At 37.4% G+C, this 11,212-nt stretch overlaps 1 pseudogene across 1 annotated transcript; it reads right to left on the reverse strand.

The window, feature by feature from the left end:
- Positions 1-575: 575 nt before the first annotated feature.
- On the reverse strand, positions 576-10,799 carry LOC148730103 (uncharacterized; annotated as a pseudogene). Its single transcript, XR_016001955.1, has 8 exons — positions 10,565-10,799; positions 6,248-6,495; positions 5,058-5,103; positions 4,470-4,524; positions 3,962-4,106; positions 3,319-3,379; positions 1,387-1,470; positions 576-836 (listed from the first exon to the last, which is right to left on the reverse strand). The product of XR_016001955.1 is annotated as an uncharacterized LOC148730103 (transcript).
- Between the last annotated feature and the right edge of the window lie 413 nt (positions 10,800-11,212).

Genomic DNA, 11,212 nt, shown 5'->3' on the forward strand with positions numbered 1-11,212 from the left:
GACCTTTGACGACCACGCTGATCTTAACTATCCTCGAGCTGCCTGGATAATTTACGTCGTATCAATAGAATAAAACATCTATTGGACAACAAAACTCTTGGTTCTGTCCTGGTGTACCGGTTCACAAGGGAATTACCATTGTTCTTTCTTTGTTTAGGAGTTATCGGTTAGCTATTGTGTATTGTTTGGTCTTTTGTATTGGCTCTTGTGAACCGGTACACGAGGACAGAACCAAACTCTTACTTTAATTATTAACGCTCTTGTTCTCAGCTGGCTTTTCTATTGTTCTACTGTTCGGGGTAATACCTCTAGCAAAAGCATTTTCTAACCTACAACTCATTCAGAACTTTGCTTGCAGAATAATCCTAGGTATCAAAAAATTTGATTATGTCTCTCAGCTGCGCGCAAATCCCTTGGTTGGTTAAGTGTCCCTCAAAAACTTCAATTAAATACCGTTACCATGGTCCATCAGAGTAGAACAAAGCAGGCACCACCCTATCTTTGCGATTTATTTCATGATAGCTTTTAATGTGTCCAGACGAAATACTAGAAATATGTCACAGTTAAACCTTGGATGAACAGTTAACCTCTTCTAAGTAATTTTCACTGTCACTACTTTCTTGCTTAGAGTCACTTTTATTATCTTATATTTTACTGTCACTAAATCAAAAACAAAAACAAAAATCCAAACCAAATTTTCAATGAAAAAAATTTATGATTTTACATTTAGTCAAGAAGTTGCCTTGACAAAATAACACTTCAACCAGCCCTGACCTAGTTGATGAAACAGACACAACTTTCTTTGGAGCCTTTATTTTTGCTTCTTTACTCATCTCCTAGAAAGGAAAGTGATATTACATGAGAAAGTAATAGTAGTAAATTTCATTTTTTTTTAACCTTCATTACACAGCAATTGAAAAAGAATCTTAAATTCACAAAATTAATATAATTTGTTAGAGAATGTCTCACAGGTGAATAGTGCTGATTCACTGGTTCAGAAGTGATTGGCAAGTGCCACTGACCGCCAAGCAACCAAAGAAAACAATCTCCAACTATTTTTTGTTAAATTGACAGAAATATACTCCTTTTTTTATTTCTGTACGGTATAATAATATATCAAAAAAGCTATTCACTCAAGTGTTGGTGAATATTATAGTGGCGTATATAAACCCAGCCAAGTGGCAAGGTTAATATCCACCATTATTCACCTCCACTGAGGTGAATACTTGCTACACGGAACAATTTGTTTTACTTCTGTTAGAAAGAGAAAAAAATTACTCTAAGAAAAATATGTTTTAGTTCACCAGAATTTCTAATGAAGAACAAAATACAAAACTTAACCTGGACAGCAAAAATTGAAGGTTTTTGTTTCAAATCACTGCTTACCTGAATTTTACTCTGCCTCTCTTTCAGCTCCTCTGGAGAAATAACTTCTTCTGCTACCTTGTTTATTGTATTCTCACCTAGCACCTAGAAGGTCAAACAGTAAGCTTAACATTTACCCATGCCACTCTCATAACAACTAAATTCTTGTTTCTCATTAGCAAAATACTGGACATGTCACAAAACTGAAAAAAAAATGTTTACATGTGAATAAGAAGTAGTTCATTGAGTAGATTTTAAGTGCAGCTCAAAGATAAGGGGTCCAAAATATGCTTGTTAAACTCGTACAGAATATGCCTACTTAAGAACAGCAGCAGACTAATCTTGAAAGACAAACATGTACAATGAAAACAGTGTTTTAAAAAATGCATCCCTATTCTGGGATGTCAAAATTTGTCAACACATCAAGGTAAATTGTGAGAATGTCTTAAGTAACTCTTTCAAAACCAGAAGTGATAATTAACAATTATTCCATGAGCGTGCATTGTATATGAGATGATAGATAGCCAATGAGGTGTGTAGCGCCACGTTGGCTATAATCATCTCCTATCCAACTGGTGCGAGTGGAATAATTGTTTTATTAAAAACGCCCCCAAGATATTAGACAAAATTAATCTTCTCTTTTTCTATTCTTTTTAGCTCCCTTTAAATTGTAAGCTAATGCGTACACTTGCCATAATTGTAGACTATGGTATATTGGCTCATATACCTTAATCATGGCTAAGCCAATAAAAAGTCTTGAATTGCATTATCCAATTGTGACCATGCTCACAACTGTGCATAACATTGCAATATTTTTTTGTTATAATTTTAGAATTAAATCTTCAGAAACTATTTCCTATGATAATCAAATTATCATACTCACAGGATTTGCATCATAAATTTCCTTTAAGTCACACCACCACACCTAACTATTTCCTATGATAACCAAATCAACCTAAACAGAGGATTTGCAGCTAAATTTCCTTTAGAATGATCACACCTAACTTCCAAAATTTTAGAGAATTTCCTGCTGTTGTTCAATTCCTTATAAAAGAAGTACAGTTAGTTAGTTTAACTCAGTAGTTCAGAGTGTCAAGACCAGCACTTAAAAGCTCAGAACCACTTGGTCAGAAAAAAGGAACTCCAGTACGTGAAACCTCTCGTTAGTGACCTATTTTACTGAGGATTTGCTTGCAATCACCCTTTCTTTTCATCAGTAGTATTTCTTTTGTACTTTCCTGTATAAATAAATTTTATTGTGGCTATAAGTCTGTCTCGTTGTTCAAATAACAACATCAGAACCTGCCTCGGTCACACAATGATCCAGTTTTTAATAATAACATATAACCTCTCCCTTAAACAATTGAAGCATTATTCAGCCTACATACAGGTAATGAGAATTCTTAAACTTATCAGGTAGAAGTTGTTATCTTGATCTGACACCAAATTCCTGTTACTAATTTTCAAGGAAATGTGTAGTGGCTAGAGAGGAGAATTCGCAATCAGATCTTGGGAATCATGTGAATTCTGAGGAATTGAGTGAGTAAGTAGGTTCACAGTGCAGCTCAAAGATAAGAGGCCCAAAATATGTCTGTTAAACTCATAGAGAATCTGTCCAAGACCAGGGCAAGACTAGTCTTGACAGAAGAGCATACACATTTAAAACAGTGTTTTAAAGCATGCATGTCTATTCTGGGATGTCACAATTTTTCCAAACACTAAGGCCAAGTATTAGAAATTGTCTAAAGGGATATAATTCACTCAAACTTTCACTAACTAAGCAAGCAAAATTGAAGAGTGGGAGAGAAAAAAAGCCCTGAGTGACTTACGACAAACTACAAGGTTCTCCTTCCAAATTGTCATGTATTGCCTGACAAAAAAGTGAGAAGTTGGTGTTCCATCACAAATAACCTTAGGGTTCTATTCTAATCACCCCTTTAACTGTTATCTCACCTTCACTGGTACAGCAGACATGAGTTGAGCCTTTGCTCTACAGTTTGGACAGTCTTGAATGACTAAGAAGAAACAGGAAATTAAAAATAACTTCAATTATACTTTTTTGTTCCTAAACAAAATTCTCAAATGTCATAGCTTAGCAGCTCAATTTAAGCAACAAAAGGACAGTTCACAAATTATGCCTTAGTTTGCAACTGAGAAGTACACATAAATTGTTCTTTTTCTTACAGAAAACAAGTGAGCATACAATTTAAAAGTTTTATATCAATGACTCTGTTGACATTATGGTTATCTTTTTAATTCTGAATAAAAAAATTCTACCCTTACCAATGAGTGGTAGAATAAACTATAATTGTAAAATAATCTGACATGACCAAATAGATTTACCTAATAACCCTAACATCAGTATACATATTCTCCATACTGTTCTCTATACATTCCCTAGGGTGCTAAGAAGGAGAATTTGTTAAACAATGAAGAGCTTATCTTTTGTTGGTGACGATTTTCCTAATTCTCCTGACCTTTATGTGTGATACAGGGGCGATATTGTATTGAGAAAGTAGATGTTAGTCACTCTTGGGGATAAAGAGTTTAGATGAATTTGAACTAAAAACAAAAAATAATGCTCTGCAACATGTCTTACCAAAGCCAGTCCCTGATACAACCAAAACAGAAAGTGCGTGAGCAAGGCAAAGTGTGTGCCAATACCATGAGTTCACAACAGATACAGCAAAGTAATTCCTCATTTAAATCTTTCAGGCACTTCTTTGATCTGCTGTCAAATACCAGTCAAAAGAAAAATTTAACATGAGCTCTGGTAATGCCATTTAAACAATTCTCCCTGTGTTCTTTTAGAGAAATACTTGGCAATTTGGATGGAGAATATAGCATTCTATAGAACTAAGGGGAGAATGACTAAGTGGCGATACTCCTAGTTGCTTCATGCTAAGAAAACCAGGATAATTAGTCCAACTGGGTGGGTCACTTTAAGCTCTAGTACAGACTTATCTAGTAACTTTTTTTACCAGATATGACACTGGGCTTTTTTCCCACATATTTCTTCAATAAACAGAATGCCTTCAGGGGAGAGTTGCATCATGCATCATGAAGTTGTGTTTAATTCACCTAGCTCTTGGAGTTAAATATACCTTTGTTCATTTTAACTTCTTCCTGTGGATCAACCTTTTGGTCACCTTCCAAAACCTGAAAAATATAGTAATGTTTATGATGGTGGCCAAGAGCACTGTGCTAAAAGATGCTAAGATACCTTAAAGAATAAATAATTTTAGTTAAGAAGTGTTGTTCTTGTTGTTGTTGGATACTCCTAAAACCATATATCTCTGCCATAAAAGTTTCAAATGTGCTTCCAAAACAAAAATAACTACTTCTCTTACTCTCAACATTGATTGCCAAAAGATGACAAAAATAGTATCCAGACTTAACTGAACAACACTTAAGGCAGTGGCATTTATGATGGCATTTAAAGAAAATTGAGAGAAAATTTTCAGAAGGTTGGGTTAGTCTTCCTATTTCAATACAGCAACAGGTAGCCTCACAATTTCATGTGTCTTTCTAATGATTGAGATAATATCATACACTTTTCTGGAGCATAAAACTGAACTTCCTCCTTTAAATAATTATGTTTAATTTGTACATTTTATTAAATATCTACTACAAATTAAATATTGTAGTTTCACTATATGATGCCTTTAAATTATAAGTAGTCAAGAATTGACCTGCTTGCCTTCCATGCTGCCTTTGGCCTTCTTTTCACAAGGGAAACTGAAAATTATCAAAACATTACTCAACCCTAGGCCTGACCTGTTTTGCATCTGTGTTTACATAACGACCATTAGTAATGCTGTTTTACCTTTTTTTTTACTAATTTTTATTTAATTATATGATTCAAGTAAATTCCATTTCATGACTCATGAATTCTGCCTTTAATTGCACTTGAAACTGATATATGGCATCAGTTTTTGTAAGCAGTTCAATACAGAATTCTACAGGCAAGGGGATGCTCAACTGATTTGGAAATCTATTTTACCTATTTAAATACCTGTCATGCTTAACATAAAGGAGAACATACAGTATTGCCACTTTCCCAGGAGGGTATGCCAGTCCATTGCAGTTCATCCCCTTTCCCCTTCCCCCTCAGTAATTCCTCAAGTTCCCCTGACAGCTTTTTCTGTTACCCTTTTATACACTCTTGGGTGGAGAGAGGAGCTGTGAGAGCACACTGAGTCATGTCTGTGAACACAACACAATTGCCTCTCTGTGGACAACTTATAAACAGGTACCCTTCTATTACAGTACATGAATTCTTCTTATCTTATTTTCATAAGACGTCTTATAAGAATTCATTATTCTAGATCATCAATTATTTCTACGATCTAAAACCCCACAGTCCCCTCATAAATTTTTCACCTCTCTTTCTAAAAGCCCACACTCCTTCCACTAGGTCCAGTAGCCCTACTAAGGGACCAGTCATTTATTACAGGGTGGGGGGGTAGGCTGGTGCAAATGGGGTGGGGGCATACCATTTTGTGCACCTGAAAATGGGGGGCTGCATAAAATTGTGCAACCATTTCTGAGGGGCCATGTACTTTTATGCATTCCAATTTCTGTTCCACAAAAAAAGAAACACTCATGAAATCATTAACATTACTCAAATATGATTTATTATCAAAGTGATGGCATAACAAACCAACATAACATGGTGTATTAGCAGTTCTTTCACATTGGAAAAAAAACTTCATGGATTACTCTGTATTATGTTATGTTATGCAGTGGCAAGAACAGGCTCATGGGAAATTATGTATAGGAAAATTAAAATGCACCAGTCCACCCCCACTCCAGCCTCTAATAACTGACCAGTCCCTAACACTTTTCAAAGTACCCCTACCTCTCTGTCATGTACCCATACCTTGGTACTTCGCTTGGTGATACAGGATTTTTCCATCTACTTCACCTTCGCACACTCCCATCTCTTGATCCTTCTCCAAAGGAGCCCACTTCTTCAGAATCATAATTTTTGGCAGACCTCACTAAAAGTATAAACAAGCTCTGAATCGTACGCCGACAAACTCTGTCCTTCTTTTGTTTTAACGCCAGCACCTTCAAAGACAACTACATCACCGTCGCATAGGACAGCGGAGCTACGCTTTGTTAAGCCTGTAGAGCAGGAGTAATTTGGGCGAGCGAGTGCTTAGTTTTGTCTTAGGGAGAAATGGTCGCCATCTTTTATTTTAGTGGCAGCGGAAGGCTGGGGAGAGAATGCAATTTGTACCGAGGGGGTGAGTGATGGTCAAAAGTAAGGAGAGGGGCTGGGGTTGGTGGGTGAACATCTTACTCTGACTCCAAATCAAACACGACGTCGGATAAACGATCAGGAGCTTGTAATCTTAACTCGCCCCAACATGACGCCTGCACAGCAGGCTAGGCTTTGTTTTGTTTACTAACAAGTTTTTACAAGTTTTTACAAGTTTATTAGGTCTTCCAAAACAATTACTCACAATAAACACCGACTGCAAATAGCGAGCCAATCTAGGCGGCCGATGTCAAGGACAAACAAACACGAATTAGTAATTGAAGGCGTTAAAAAAGTCGATTTTGAATACATTATTTGTCAAAAGAGGAAAAAAAAATGATAAAAAGTGAAGAAAAACGTTATAATTTCATCCTCGGAGACCCAGGGGCAGTGAGTCGATTTCAAGTTAAGGGCAGAAGAGCCCCTGGGGACATTCTCTTACAAGACTAGTTCCAAACGCCCGCAGTCGTTCTGGCATCTGATTGGTGCCAGAAAATCTTTGTGTTTTTCTGCCCAATCAGAGTGAAGTGTCGTTTGGAGTCCTTTCGTGTGTTTTAACACACACATATTCAACAAGCTCTGTTGCTCGCTATGTTTGTTTGGGCCGTGCGACGAAGCTTTGCCCGAGGTGAAAAGTTTCAGTCTCAGCACACAATGTAAGAGAAATCGATCAGATTGTCCGCGAAATCTTACCGGAAATTGTACTAAATACTTTCGCAGGTATCACAAGAGAACGTGTTTAAAAGTTTGCGAGGTTCGTCTAAAACATAATGGTTGCAAGCATTGATATGTCGCTTTAAACGTTAGATGAGATGTAAGCTTAAATCTTTTTAGAATTTTTGTACAATTTGTTGTGACTGAAACTTTTCCAATCCCGTGAAGTTATTTCGTCGCACGGGCCACGCAAGTATGTCAAGCAACTGGCGCTTACGCTTACGTAGCTTTCTGTGCGCGCTAAATTCTAATCGTTGCTTTGTGGTAAAGTCTTTACGATATGGCCAAAGTTGCAGAGAACGTTAAGTACGTGGACGACCTCCAGCAAGCGCTTAAAGAAAGCTTAGCTGTGTTTCCGGTTAGCTAATTAAAATCTGAATAAAAACTAATCATCGAGAACATCGTGGAAAGGAGATATGTTTTCCGGACAGTTACCGAAGGGGTTTGGAGAAAGTTTAATCTTTCAACTGCTGCGTTGAGTGTTCAAATTCTTGAGCTCAAAAGGCCACGGATTCTCTTCTAGTCCCTTGGTCATTGTCATTTCACCTCTTTTGTCGATTGTTGAAGACCAAGTTAATTACCTTTGATCATTGGGAATCGATACTGCTTTCATTGGGGAAAACAAAACCAAAGACCAAGAAATATTGGATGGAAAGGGCGGGCTTGCTTTTTTGTAAATGTCAGCTTAGTACAGGGTTATCTACCCACATCTAATAAACAAAAGTTTCCACGTTTAGCTTTTCTCTTTAGTTTTTCAAGCGAAGATTAGATTAGATTTTGGCCGGGCGTGCACAAAAAGTTGCGTAAGCGCCAGTTGCTCGACATACCTGCGTGGCCCTTGCAACGGAATAGCTTCACGGGATTGGAAAAGTTTCAGTGACAGCAAATTCTACAAAAAAAATCTTGAAAAAATTAGGCTTATATCTCATCTAACGTTTAAAGCGACATATCAATGCTTGCAACCATTATGTTTTATACGAACCTCGCAAACTTTTAAACACGTTCTCTTGTGATACCTGCGAAAGTATTTAGTACAATTTCCGGTAAGATTTCGCGGACAATCTGATCGATTTCTCTTACATTGTGTGCTGAGACTGAAACTTTTCACCTCGGGCAAAGCTTCGTCGCACGGCCCAAACAAACATAGCGAGCAACAGAGCTTGTTGAATATGTGCGTGTTAAATCACACGAAAGGACTCCAAACGACACTTCACTCTGATTGGGCAGAAAAACACAAAGATTTTCTGGCACCAATCAGATACCAGAACGACTGCGACCGTTTGGAACTAGTCTTGTAAGAGAATGTCCCCAGGGGCTCTTCTGCCCTTAACTTGAAATGGACTCACAGCCCCTGGGTCTCCGAGGATGTTATAATTTATGATTGGATTGTAATTTACATGCCTTTTTATTTCAGAAATAAGAGTGCTAGTGTCAGCATAACTGTCCAGAGTTTCTAGAGTTTCAAATAATGCTACTTGAATTTTCTTTTTGAACATGTGCATTGGTAGTTTCCGATAGCTTTCGGGAATGCTGTTCCAAATTTTAGCACCAACAATGGAAAAAGAGTTTTTATGATGATTGAGCCAACTGATGATTAATATAGTAGTTACCAGAAGATGATGAGCGAGTATTATACTGATGTATGTCTTGTGTAGAGGTATAGATTACAGATATTTTGAGGTGCAGAGTTAGCTGTTATATCAAAACATTAAGATTGATGAAAGTTTGAAGTAGAGCATTGAGATTGGCAGAATGTTAGATTGGGCGAAATATGGAATCGCAGGCGTTCTGAAAGTCAGAAAATTGATGAGGCGGACGGCTCTCTTTTGGAGTATAAGAATTTTTTTCTAAATGAGATTTGGAAGCTCGGCCCCAGGAAATGAGGCCGTAAGATATATAGGGGAGAAATTAATGAATTTTTAATACTTAGAAGTGTTTTTAAAGGGACAAGGTGTCTTAGTCTCGAAATAATTCCAATATTTCTGCTGATTTTTAGAGAAATATATTTAATGTGGTTTCCAGGATAAATGTTGGTTAATTATTACCCCTAAGTATTTAACATTATCCTTACGTTCAAGATCAAAGAACGTTTTAGCGCGGTCATCGTAGGCCATTATGCAAATGTTAAAATTAATGCTTTTTTGATATGGATAAAAAATTATATAGTTCGTTTTCTTAATATTTAAGGAGAGTTTATTTGCGATTAACCAGACGACAACTTTAATTAGTTCACAGTTGACGATAGTCTCGAGGGATTTTAGGTTTTAATCAGCGTATAAAAGGTTAGTGTCATCAGCAAAAAGGTAAAAGGTTAACTTGTCTGAGGCCAGGTAGATATCATTTACATAAATAAGAAATAGTAGGGGGCCAAGTACACTCCCCTGAAGAACGCCACAAAGGGTACTTTCCTTTCTAGATCATGACGCGGGGACTTACTTGAGTGGGGGCTGGATTCTAGGAGAACCAGTCGTTTACTATACCCCGGATGCCGTGGTGGGATAGTTTATGAAGGAGGATAGAGTGATTCACGGTATCAAATGCTTTTTGAATGTCAATAAATACACCACAGGAGAACATTCCCTTGTCCGTGTTTAATTGAATTTTGTTCACAATATCCAGGATTGCATGCTCGGTTGAGCGCTGTTTTCGGAAACCGTACTGAGACTCGTAAAATAAGCAATGTTTGCTAAACAAGGCCTTTAGGCGGTTGAACATAATTTTCTCAAAGAGTCTAGTAAAGACCGAAAGATGGTCTTAAAATAAGTGAGGAGAATTCGCTACCTTTCTATAATCAAAAAATGGATAGATATTCTAGTCTTCTCGGATAAGGACGAATAAACCGTAGGCCCCGTCTCCTGCAAGGTTAGGGGTAGGAGACGTTAATTTCCCACACACGAGATTACTGTGTGGTGGATGTCCTCCCCTGGGTTGGTATGGGTGGGAATTGGCCCTGAAAAGCCCCTATGGAGAGTGGTCAAGTTACGTATGTATGTATGTATGTATGTATGTATGTATGTATGTATGTATGTATGTATGTAAGTGATATAGGACGATAGTTTCCAGGTTCGGCTTCGTCCCCATCCTTAAATATTGGAATAATCTTAGCATGCTTAAGTTTGGAGGGGAAGATACCCCTTTGAACCGAGTTGTTTATTAGAGTTGCCAGAGCGGGGGCTGATATAATAATTATGGTGTGAGCATTTAAGATCTATAGGGAGCCCGTTAAATATAACAGCCCGTTCAGTCCTTCACAATCAATTCTGAACCTTCCTTCGTTGAAATGAATTTCAGTATGAACACGACTAATCATTAAAGGACATATGGCACTGTCCATAACAACATCCGAGTGGTCTTTGCTGCGTCCGAGATGACTGACAGTCGGTTTTGGCAAAATGTATTCTGGTTGTAGAGAAGGATCATAGGATTTCCCTTCGACCATCTGTAAACAGAGCATTTTTCTCATCTAATCTCAGTATGATAAAACCTCTAATACTAGTTCAAGATCCTTGTAGAGTTCTTGGAGAACTCTCCAAGCGGCCATTTTTATAAACAGACAACTGCGACACGAAATTCGGAAATCATTTGGGAAAGATAGGACAAGCTCGGATAAAACTTTTGGATCATGAACAAGCTTATGAAATCAAGTTCACAGATAAATTAAACTTTCAAAATAACACTACTGCAAACATACGATTGACCGGGAAAGTAAGAGTTGCATAATTATTCTCATTCCAACGCGCGCTCAGTTAACAACCCCGAAAGTTATAATTGTGTTCTCTCTCTGGAGCAGTGTATGGTCAAGTCCAGTTTTTAAAACATGTTTTTTTTGTTCTCGTTCAACAAACTACAATTAATGGACAATTATTT

This window comes from Stylophora pistillata, chromosome 5, assembly GCF_964205215.1.
Source record: "Stylophora pistillata chromosome 5, jaStyPist1.2, whole genome shotgun sequence".
Lineage (NCBI taxonomy): Eukaryota > Metazoa > Cnidaria > Anthozoa > Scleractinia > Pocilloporidae > Stylophora > Stylophora pistillata.